This window comes from Chiloscyllium plagiosum, unplaced genomic scaffold (assembly GCF_037043375.1).
Source record: "Chiloscyllium plagiosum isolate Xiang-an unplaced genomic scaffold, Cpla_swu_hap1 HiC_scaffold_9, whole genome shotgun sequence".
NCBI lineage: Eukaryota > Metazoa > Chordata > Chondrichthyes > Orectolobiformes > Hemiscylliidae > Chiloscyllium > Chiloscyllium plagiosum.
Window position 1 is genome coordinate 8,304,829 of NW_028270147.1, and position 12,825 is coordinate 8,317,653.

Genomic DNA, 12,825 nt, shown 5'->3' on the forward strand with positions numbered 1-12,825 from the left:
CCTGTAATGTGCTTGTGTTCTCCTCCTAAAAGACGCATCGCATTTGTGTGATGATGGGCTATTAGATGAATCCCTCAGATATTCACCCTGCTCCAGAGACCACATTTGTAAGGCAGTGATGAGGGTGACCCCCGAACGTTTTGTGATGGCTGACCTCATTCTCTTGCTAGTGATTCCCTGTATCTATGTAATAAAAAAAAACAATTATACAGGATTTTGGAGATAACCTTGAAAGCTGTGACTTGATGTGTTTCTGACTTTAATCAGAAGAGGGTCAGAAATCATAGGGCACAAATGTCTGGAAGATTAGTTCTGTAGCTTCCATGAATTGACACACCTGCCTTCTATTCTCAAATGTCTGGCATTGGATCAAAGCATTTTTGTTTTCTTTAATGTATGGTACATTCTTCGAAATATTGACAATGTTAAAGATCTCCATATCTACAGGTGCTCATGTTAGACCTTCAAGCAGCATTCAACAATACAACAGACCCAGCCACTGTGATAAAGAGGATAAATCAGTAACCATGGTTAAATGGCACAGTGCAGAGGTTTCTGGGGTTTGACGTTTGTAGGCGGAAGTGGAGACTAAATTAAACCACAAGTTCTGATAAAAGGTCAATGATGTCAACCTTGACTTTCTTCCTTTCAGCACAGATGCTGCCAGCTGTGCTAAGTATCTGCAGAATTTCCTGTTTTTATTTCAAATTTCCAGCATTCAAGATATTTTGCTTCTGAATATACACATGTGACCTCATGGAATGGCAGAGGTTATGGGGAAGCGCTGGCTTAATGGTGTTGTCGTAGTTCTGCTGACCCAGGTAATGGCAGATGATAGTCATAGTGCGGCGCTACTGGTACTGGACTGGGGTGGGCAAAGTCAGAAGTCACACGACACCAGGTTTTTCGTCCAAGCTAAATCACAAGCTTTTGGAGCGCTGCTCTTTCATCATGTGAAGTTGGTGGCTGGTGAAATTTGGATTCAATAATAACTTATTATTTATAATCTGAATTAAAGCGTCTAATGATGACTATCAATCCATTGCCCATTGCTGGAAAAAATCCATCTGGTTCACTAATGTCCTTTAAGGAAGGAAACTGTCATCCTTACCTGGTCTGGCCTACATGTGACTCCAGACCCATAGCAATGTGGTTGACTCTCAACACCCCTCTGGGCAACTAAGGACGGGCAATAAATGCTGGCCCAGACAGTGACACCTACAGCCCATGAGTGAATAAATAAAAAACATGATATGTCAATGAAGGTTTGCCATAAATCACAAATCATTGATGCTGGTGAACTGTGATGTACCAATATATTCAGGAAGATGCTTCCTAACCTCTGAGTGAGATCATTTAGAGGATATATTTTCAGGTCTCACAAATCCTCGCAGAGTGTGAGAAGGAAGTGCCTCAGTTAATGCATCTTGCCTTTCCTTAGCTCTTCTGGAGGGTTATCATCGATTTGATACAGTGAATAGAATTTTGTGCCCTCCCCCATCACTGCTTTGGTACTGGCGGAGGTTTGTTCGGGAAGGGGTATGTTGGGGGAGGGGGCGCTGCATTTAATCAGGCGTGAGGCTGGTGGATGGTGGAGATCCTGCCCCCTCCATCCTGATGAGTCCCAGGTTGGGGAGGCTAATGAATGGTCTTTCCTGCCTTCCACCACTTGGGGCTCTTAAGTTGCTCACTAATGGCTGCTTGAGACCCTCACTCCCTCAGGTGGGGAGGGGGTGTAATCTGCCTTCAAGTGCATCCAATATCTGCTTGAGAGACCTACGATTAGGAAGGAGGGAGTCCCTGAGGGCCACCCTCTGTTCTAGCTGTTGATCCCCGCTCTCCCCACAGCCCTCCTGTGACTACCATCTGCATGTCCAGGATTGAGATGGATAAAATTATGAGGGTCAGATGTAGGGGAGAGATGAAGAACCATGTTCCCCTTGTTGGAGGGATCAATAGAGGCACAGGTTGAAGGTAAGGGGCAGGAGGTTTAGAGGAAATGGGAGGAAAAATCCTTTCATCCATACGATGTTGGGAATTGGTGCTCATTGCCTGTAAAGGTGGCAGAGGCAGAAATCCTCATATTATTAATATATTGTATATTATATATTAACAAAAATGTGCAGATTCATGTCCAGGTGCACAATGCATGGGTCAAATGTTTGGTCGTCGTTTTGACTGCTGCAGATTGAATCGGCTGAAGGGCCTTTTGCTGTGCTGTTGATCTCAATGACTCTGTGATTCCCCCGAGCAACTTCCAGCCAACCCTTAGCACCCGGGCCTCTCCTCAGTCTGAGAATGGCAGTCATATCCACAGCAACCATCACATCTGGGGACTGGAACTGCCAGCCTCTGATTGACTACCCAGCTCTCCCCAGGGTCCCTGATCTCTCTGCTGGCCTGTTAAGTGCCTGAGGCGTAGCATAGTAGATCTTGCCAAGAAAAGGCAATGTATTGAGCCCATTCAGGGGATACGACTTCCATTTAATTCTGTCTATAAACTCTATTTCTTTCTTCACAGAGGTTGCTGTAGTGAGTGTAACGAGGTTAGCCAGGTGAATCTCATGGAGTAGGCGTCCCCTGATTACGGCTGTTAACCTGGTCCAATCGGGGAGCCCTGACTGACAGATAGAAACAGGAGTGTGTGGGCGGCACGGTGGCACAGTGGTTAGCACTGTTGCCTCACAGCGCCAGAGACCCGGGTTCAATTCCCGCCTCAGGCGACTGACTGTGTGGAGTTTGCACATTCTCCCCGTGTCTGCGTGGGTTTCCTCCGGGTGCTCCGGTTTCCTCCCACAGTCCAAAGATGTGCAGGGTCAGGTGAATTGGCCATGCTAAATTGCCCGTAGTGTTAGGTAAGGGGTAAATGTAGGGGTATGGGTGGGTTGCGCTTCGGCGGGTCAGTGTGGACTTGTTGGGCCGAAGGGCCTGTTTCCACATTGTAATGTAATCTAATCTAATCTAATCTAATCTTAACTCAGATGAATTATCTGGTAAAGATACCAAAAACGAAAAAAGACTTTCAAGGATATTGTTTGAGCATGGTGGAATTGTACTATGGTAGGGGAAAGGAATCAGGGAAGCAGGTAATGTTTCCTGCACTCAATGTGAGTAATCAAGTCGTGATGATTTGGATTTAAAAAAAAAGAAACAGGAGTGTGAGATGTTCTGCTCACTCTGAGAGCTGGCTCTGAGGGAGTGGGATCAGTGTCAAGGACTTTCCATGTGTAACTAAAGGGTGACTTGGTGATGGGATACCAGCCTCTGTGGAGTTATTCCAGCTGCCATGTCTATTCCCAACATTTTCTGCTTTTATTTCTGATGTGGAGGTACGGGTGTTGGACTGGGGTGGACAAAGTTAAAAATCACACAACACCAGGTTACAGTCCAATGGGTTTATTTGAAAGTACAAGCTTTTGGAGCGCTGCTCCTTCATCAGGCAGCTAGTGGGGCAGGATCATAAGACACAGAATTTATAATAAAAAATCATAGTATCATATAGATGATGTGATGTATTGGACAAATCTAGATTGCTGTTAAGTCTTTAATCAATTAGAATGGGGATGCAGATCTTGATTGATTTTTATGTAAATCCCCAAACTTCTTTCAAGTCACAGCCCAGAGATAACTTAAGGTGTTTTCAGTATATATAAAAAAAGTGACAGCTCAGCTCAGACAATGCATTGAAGGTATGTCTGTATCCTAACCTTGAGTCAGACTGGTTCTATTTCCAAACTGGGAATTTATCAAATATACTTGTGGATAAGTCGAATTTTGAAGACTTTTTTAAAATCTGAAATTAGGGGGTATATACAAGGCATTGTTTTCGAGGGGATGAATATCTATCTACAGAATAGATAAAATGGGAAATCTATCTTCCCGGCAGCCCCATGGTCCCTGATTCTGGAACATTCCCTGTGTTATGTTCGGGTCATGTTAAACCGTGAGTAACTGAAACTGACTCCGCGGATACAGTGGTCATCCTGTAATGTTGTACCATTACAGTAATTGTCAAAACCAGGAGCGGAGCGTGACGGCTGGAAGATGTGGAATGGAGCGGTACGGCCAGCAGACTGGAAAGCTGGAGCAGAGCGCAACAGGCAGGCACACTGACTCACAAATGTTGATCTGTAACTGTGAAGAACTCGGGTTGACTTATACATGAGATATCTGGTAAATGCAAGATAATTTGGCCAAAGATAAGGGGTCGACTTATACATGAGATTGACCTATACACAGTATATACGGTATAAAATGTCAAATTGACTGACTGACTATAGATTGTGTGCTTTTTGACCAAGATAGAATGAATTCTGCAAACACAAATTCTGGGATTTACGTATTACTCAATCGAAATCTACAAGCTCGTTTTAACTGATTAAAGACTTAACAGCAATCTCGTATTCTTCAATACATTGCATCAGTTTAATGACACTTTGGCCTTTTACTCTAAATTACCTGCTCTATCATCCTGCCTCACTGATGAAGGAGCAGTGCTCTGAAAGTTTGTACTTCCACGTAAATCTGTTGGACTATAACCTGGTGTCGTGTGATTTTTAACTTTGTTTTTATTTCAGAACACCCGAATCTGCGGTGTTGGGTTTTTGCTCTTGGCTTCTCTGTTTCTATGCCAGCTCCTTACCTGAGCAGTCAAAATGTAATTGCTGCCTCCCATAGCCCTGCAACTTCCTTTGTTCCAAAGCTTATGTACTTTTCTTGTAAAAGATGTAATGGCCTCTGCCTCAGTTATTCCCTTTGGCAAAGCTGCATGTAAAGAAATGTCTTTGAATATCTCATCTAGCTGTCTTAGTGAATTTTAAATTAATAACCCCATATCATTAACTCCCCAACAAGAGGAAGCAGTTTGTCCCTATTCACCTAATCAACAGCCTTCATTGCTTAAAAAAAACATTATTAGCCTTCGATGTTCCAATGGAAATAGACCTAGATTTTCAAGTCTCTCCTAATAATTAGTTTCCCCTCTCTGGAATCATCCAGTTATGCGCTCTCGTTGTGTCCATTTCTATAAATGGCTCAAAGTGCAAAAAATACAACATGGCAAACAGGGGCAAGAATAAATTGGATTGGAATTTGGAGCAGTGTGTTGTTCCTCTGTGAGCAGGACAACCAACAAAACTCAAAGACCAATTACCTTTTCCTGTAAAAGGGCAAGACAATCCTGCTCTGAGGCAATTTCACTCGTACATCCAACTAACACGCCAGCCCCTAGCCCCCCACCCCCACAGGACATGTCCTGATTTGATTTTCTTTTATACACACATGTGGGCATCGCTGCCTGGGCCCAGCATTTATTGCCCATCCCAGTTGCCCTTGAAAAGGTGCTGGTGAGCTGCCTTCTTGAACCAATGCAATAGCTTTTCCTTAATTTCAAAATGTACTTCTCAGTGGTTAGCACTGCTGCCCCACAACACCAGGGACCCAGGTTCGACTCCAACCTTAGTACAACTGTCTGTGTGGAGTCTGCACATTCTCCCCGTGTCTGCGTGGGCTTCCTCCGCGTGCTCCACGTTCCTCCCACAATCCAAAGATGTGCAGGTCAAGTGGATTGGCCATTCTAAATTGCCCCACAGTGTGTGCAGGGATGTGTAGATTAGGTTGATTAGCTATGGGAAATGCAGGGTTACAGCGATGGGGTAGGATTGGGTCTGGGTGGAATGCTCTTCGGAGGATCAGTGTGGACTCAATGGGTCGAATGAAGGGCTGATGAAGGGCTTTTGCCCGAAGCGTCGATTTTCCTGCTCCTCGGATGCTGCCTGACCTGCTGTGCTTTTCCAGCGACACACTCTAATCTAGACTCTAATCTCCAGCATCTGCAGTACCCACTTCCGCCTGAGTGGATCGAATAGCCTCCTTTCACACTGGAGGAATTCTACAATTCTATTTCACACACACAGTCACAAATGCAGCCCAGTTCTGCATAGTAGCATGTCAAGGAAACAAACAAACATTGGAGATTGACTGTATCCATACAAACCACGGACATCTCTGACACATATTTAAATGCAGTTGAAGCACCGGGATGGTCCAACAGCTGAACAGACTAAGTGGCTTCACATTTTAGGGAGCAGTTAAGACTGAACGACATGGCTGTGTTCCTGGATTCACACGTAGGCCAGACCAGGTAAGGGTGGCAATTTCCTTCACATTCTTGGCAGCTGTGACACTGTAATCCTGCATTTTGTTCCATTACCCTGTACAGTACAATCTTCCTGTAAACTATGTAAGATAACGCTTTAACTGTACCTGAGTACATATGACAGTCAGAAATCAAATCAATTTTTTTTTAGTGAGAAAAATGTATTTATCCCAACAACAGTTTAATTGCCACCATTGGACTCTTAAATTTTATCAAATTTAAATGTCTTTCATCTACTATGGCAGGATCCCAGAACTTTACCTGAGTCTCTGGATTAAAGGGACAAACCATTGTTGTCCTCAGGTACAAATACATTATCCGTTCCAACACTCAGTTCACAACCCCTGACCCACATTCAAATCATCTTCTAGGGAAGCCAATCAATCAAGAAAGAAAAGTTTGAGCTAATTTTCTCATGGGGAATCTCCATTTCAACACTCCCCCACCCTCCCCTCTCCACCACCACTAAAGGTAACCAACCTTAATACCTTACTGTCAGGATTATCTGTTCCAGTTAACTTTCTACAACTTGGAATGCCTTTCACTCAGCCTGCCTGGAGACCGTGGAAATGTGGAACTCGGGACCTCCCTGAGAGTGGTTGGGGTGATTAACGTTTAAGGGGCAGCTTAATAGGACATGAAAGATGTAGATGGTAATGCCGAGCCAGTTCTGTGAAGAAGAATGAGAGAAACCTTCAGTAGAACATGCATGGATTGGAAGATGGGCTGAATGGCCTGTTTCAATGTAGAGTCCCTGTATTTAGATCTTCACCATTCCACACATCCGCATAGAATATTCTGCTTACCATTTCATGCTGTGTGAATCCAGTGTTCACATCCCTGTGGTTTTCAGCAGAAGATGTAGAAAACATCTAAATGATTATAAAAGGGTTTGATCTGGACGGTGTCCATGATGTAATGTTGTGTTTTCCCTACCAGAAGGTGCACTGTGCTTGTGTGTATTATCTTCTTTACTGCAGTATTCACATGTCAAGGTTGTTCCAATCTGTTGGGTAAGTGTGACAAATTGTATACATTTCTTGTTTTATTAAACAATTTTTTCAGCAGGACATCTTTATGTTATTAAAAAAAAAGTTTTTATTGCCTTTAATCTTCTGCACCTATCAATGTTTTCAATGTTTGGAAATCATTAGCATGGTTAGTAAGCTCATGGATGACACCAAAATAACATAATGGTGTAATGGACAATGAAGAAGGTTATCTCAGAGTACAACAGGATGTTGATCAAATGGACCAAAGGGCTAAGGAGTGGCAGATGGAGTTTAAATTAGATAAATGCGAGGTGTTGCATTCTGGTAAGACAAACCAAGGCAGGACTTAGACAAGTAATGGTAGGGCCCTGGAGAGTGTTGTCGAACAGAGAGACCTAGAGTTACAGGTAAGAACTGTAGTTCCTTGAACTTGCATCCAGGTAGGCAGGGTAGTGAAAAGGTGTTTGGCACATTTGCCTTCATTAGCCAGAGTATTGAATACAGGAGTTGGGATGTCACGTTGCAGCTGCACAACACACTAGTTTGGCCACATTTGGAGTACTGCATACAATTCTGATCTCCCTGCTATAGGAAGAATATTATTAAATTGGGAAAAGGTGTAGTAAAGATTTACAAGGATGTTACTGGGACTGGAGGGTTTAAGTTATAAGGAAAGGCTGGATAGGTTGAGACTTCTTTTCCATGGAACATAGGAGGCTGAATGGTGACCTTAAAGAAGTTTATAAAGTCATGAGGGGCATAGATAAAATGTATAGCCAAGGCCGTTTCACCTTGGAGGGCATAGTTTTAAGGTGAGAGGGAAAAGATTTAGAAGGGACCCGAGGAACAGCTTTTTCACACAGAGGGTAATGTGTATATGGAATGATTTGCCAATGGAAGTGGTTGATGCAGGTACAGTTACAACATTTAAAAGACACTTGGATGGGTACATGGATAGGAAAGAAGTAGAGGGATATGGGCCAAACGCAGGCAAATGGGACTACCTCAGTTTGGGAAACCGAGTTAGTATGGAGAGTTGGACCCTATGACTCGATCTAATTGCACCCTGTCAGATTATACATTCACCAATAATGTAAACCTGGGAAAATAAAGCAAGGAACTTGTGGATGATAGAAATTTGAAGAAGAGTCATCGGACTCGAAACATTCACTCTGTTCTCTCTCTGCCAGACCCACTGAATTTCTCCAGCAATGTTTGTTAATGTAAACCTGGGACCTCACTTTTGTCGGACAAAGAATTTGTACAGGTCAAACTCATAACTTAAGCGCAGGCTCAAGACTAACCTATATAAAAACAAATACTTCCATTAGCCAAACTTTTCGAAACAGATTGAAAGTTTTTCTTTTCTCTGTAAAGGCACAGAAGAATATTGTATAAAGTTGGGTCAATGGGACTGAGGTACAAATCAAGTATGATCTACTTACCCTGTTCATAATTATCTGCCTTCATCCTCTGCAAATAAATTCAAACTGCTATGCACTTCAATTGCTTACAATCCAGCCTCACTCAGGTATTGGATTACTGAGGCTGCCGTAGAGAATGAACTCAGTTCCAATCTCCCACTGCCAGACTTGTCATCTTTGAGCTAACTCGACCTCAAAAGACCTTGTGCATTTTATCATTTGATGCAAAATTCATGGCTGGCTTCACCTCTCTTGCTGTTTGCTGACTGGTTTCTTGTGGGTACTGGTTAATGTTTACTTTCAGAAATTATTCAATTTTATTCCATGTCCATGATTGGGTGATTTCGCTGCTCACAGGACTGTTACTTCACACAGATTTTTATGTATATAAATGATCAGTCAAGCATAACAAATTAGATGTGAGAATCCGTGTCAAGATGTACTGCCAGGAGTCACGCTGTCCAAACAAACATTACACTCCCTCAATGACAACGAGTTTGAATGAAAATATCACAGCTCTCGTAGACCAGTGTTGCTCATCATTCAAAAGGTCGTTTTTTTTCATTCATTCACAGGATGTGGACATCCCTGGCTAGTCCAGAATTTATTGCCCATCCCTTGGGCGGCACGGTGGCACAGTGATTAGCACTGCTGCTTCACAGCGCCAGACACCCGGGTTCAATTCCCGCCTCAGGCGACTGTCTGTGTGGAGTTCGCACATTCTCCCAATATCTGTGTGGGTTTCCTCCCACAGTCCAAAAATGTGCAGGTTAGGTGAATTGGCCATGCTAAGTTGCCCGTAGTGTTAGGTGAAGGGGTAAATGTAGGGGAATGGGTATGGGTGGGTTGCGCTTCAGCTGGTCGGTGTGGACTTGTTGGGCCAAAGGGCCTGTTTCCACATTGTAAGTAATGTAATCTAATCTAATTACCCAGAGGGCATTGACGAGTCAACCACATTGCTGTGGGTCTGAAGTCACATGTATGCCATACCAGGTAAGGGATGGTAGATTTCCTTCCCTAATGAACATTAGTGAACTAGATGGGTTTTCCCAACAATCAATAATAAATTAGACTCATCACGTCATGTTTTGCCATTCATGCTGGGCATCGAAGGCTAAGGTGATGGAGTGTAGGTCCACAGGCCTATCTTGCAGACACTGAATAATGGACTTGGCTGTCCATGGTGATCATCACCATCTCCATGGAAACGGTCAGGTATATGAATGCCAAGCCAGTACCATACGATAACATTAGTGGACACCTCCATTCTTCGATACAGTTTAGCAAGTGATTCTGACAAACTTCCCTGCTGTTCCTGAGTCTGCTTTGGCATATATTTATATTAATTCTTGGGGCTTGGGCATCACTGGCTTGGTCAGAATTTACTGCCCATTCCTAATTGCCCTTAAGAAGGTGGTGGTGGGTGCTTTTATGAACTGCTGCAGTCCATGTACTGTAGGTTGACCCACAGTACTCTTTGGGAGGGAATTCCAGGATTTTGGCCCCATGATACTGAATGAACAGCGATATATTTACAAGTCAGGATGGTGACCTGGGATATTTCTTCCTTGGCCAGCTGTGGAGATAGTCACAAATGTGCTCAACAACTTGTGCTCTCAAGTCAAATCTAGGAATGGAAACACACTGAGGTGGAGGTTGTAGGTGAAAGCTCTGTCCGTGCATCTGCTGAGGATATTCCAAGTTGGAGGTGGACTTGAGGGTCTGTTTGGCATGTGTCACCTTTGTGTGAATTGTCTGAGTGCCTACATAGGAGAGTAGTGAGAGAATTGAATTGAATTGAATTGAATTTATTGTCACGTGTACTGAGGCACAGTGAAAAGCTTTGTCTTGTGAGCAACACAGGCAGATCACAGAGTTAAGTAGCATAGATAGTAAATAATAGATAAACAGCAGCAAAAACAAAAACAAAGGTACAGGCGAATGTTAAGTGTTTGTGAGTTCATTCAGTATTCTAACAACAGCAGGGTAGGAACTGTTTCGAAATCAGCTGGTGCTTGTGTTCAGGTTTCTGTATCTTCTTTCCGATGATAGAGGTTGTAGAAAAACATTGCCAGGGTGGGAATGCTGGTGGCCCTTTTTTGACATTGGGCCTGGTAGACGGATTCTATAGATGGCCTTTGTGATTGTCTGGGCCGAGTTCACCACTCTCCTGTAACCGTCTCTGATCTTCAATGGTACAGTTGCCATACCAGGCAGTGATACATCCAGACAGAATGCTCTCGATGGCACAGCTGTAAAGGTTGGCAAGGGTATTCGCCGTCATGCCAAATTTCCTCAGCTGCCTGAGGAAGAAGAGACATTGTTGGGCCTTTGTAACCAGTGCGTCCAAGAAAGAGTCCAAGAAAGCCTGTTGTGGATGACCACTCCCAGGAGCGCGACACTCTCCACTCGTTCCACCTCTATGCTGTTAATGTGTAGGGGGGGTGGGAAAGAGTAACATCCCACTTCATGCTTTCCCATGAAAGTCAATAATGAGTTCCTTGGTTTTGCTGGCATTGAGAGCTAGGTTGTTCTCAAGGCACCATTTTTCCAGGTCTTCCACCTCCCGTCTGTAGACTGTTTCATCACCATCTGAGATTCGCCTGACTATGTTGACGTCATCAGTGAACTTGTAAATGGTCCTGGTCTGGTATTTGATGACGTAGTCATGGGGAGACAGTGAGTACAGTAGGGGGCTGAGTACACATCCCTGGGGGGCTCCAGTGTTGAGTGTTAGTGTGGCTGAAATGATGTCCCCAGTCTGCACTGATTGTGGCCTTTGGGTCAGGAAACTGAGGATCCAGTTGCAGAGAGTAGGGCTAAGTTCAAGATCACCAAGTTTAGTAATCAGTCTCGAGGGGATAATAGCGTTGAAGGCTGAACTGTAGTCAATAGGTTTTCTAAGAGGGATAACAGTGTTTGAAAGTTAAGAATGGGTTGGCATTGGCCATTGAGGTCACCTCATTCCCACATGAGCAGCTGTGTTCTTCTCAGGCTCAGTCTAGCAATTTCTCTGTTTTCTTTATTTGTTCATTCACAAGATGAGGGCATCACTGGCTGTGCCACTATTTATAACCCATCCCTAATTCTTAGGAGCCAACCACATCACTGTGTGGGCCCAGAGTTGCATGTAGACCAGATTGGGTAAGGATGGCCGTTCCCTTCCCAAATGGGTTTTTACTGACAATAGATAATGGACTCATGGTCATCTTTTGACTCTAAATCCCAGACTTTTCACTGAATTAAACTCTCACCATCTGCTATGGCGGGATTCGAACATGTGCTCCAGCACGTTACCCAGGTCTCTGGATTAGCAGCCCAGCGACAGCACCACTAGGTCATCACCTCCCTCAAAATCGACGAGGAGCCTAATGTCTTCGGCCCTCTTGGCCCAGTTGTGCAATAATCTTGTTGGACTGCAGTGAGAAACAGGAGACATTGAATACAAAGGAAGTGGATGGAGAAACAGAGGTGATAGACCAGCAGGAGCAGGAGTGAGGTGTCCTCAGTGAGTGAATTGGAAACAGAGGGCAGGAAGGATTAACAGCTTGGGAGAATGAGGCAGGACGTCAGAGCTGGTGAGTTGACACAATACATGCCACAGTGAGAATTGTAGTCCTTGAACTTACGGGCAGAAGGTACTAGAGCAGAATTAGGTCAATTGGCCCATTGATTATATTTCACCATTTGATCATGGCTGATACGTTACTCAACATCATTCTTCCTATGCCTTCTCCCCATAATCTTTGATCCCTTGACTGATCAAGAACCTATCTATCTCTATCTTAAATACACTCATTGTCTTGGCCTCCATAGCTGTCTGCAGCAATGAGTTCCAATGATTCCCCACCCTCTGGCTGAAGACATTCCTCCTCATCTCAGTTATAGAGTCATAGAGTCAGAGAGATGTACAGCATGGAAACAGACCCTTCGGTCCAACCCGTCCACTTCAACCAGATATCCCAACCCAATCTAGTCACACCTACCAGCACCCGGCCCATATCCCTCCAAACCCTTCCTATTCATATACCCATCCAAATGCCTCTTAAATGTTGCAATGTACCAGCCTCCACCACATCCTCTGGCAGCTCATTCCATACATGTACCACCCTCTGAGTGAAAAAGTTGCCCCTTAGGTCTCTTTTATATCTTTCCCCTCTCACCCTAAACCTAGTGGGCGGCATGGTGGCACAGTGTTAGCACTGCTGCCTCACAGCGCCAGAGACCCAGGTTCAATTCCCGCCTCAGGCGA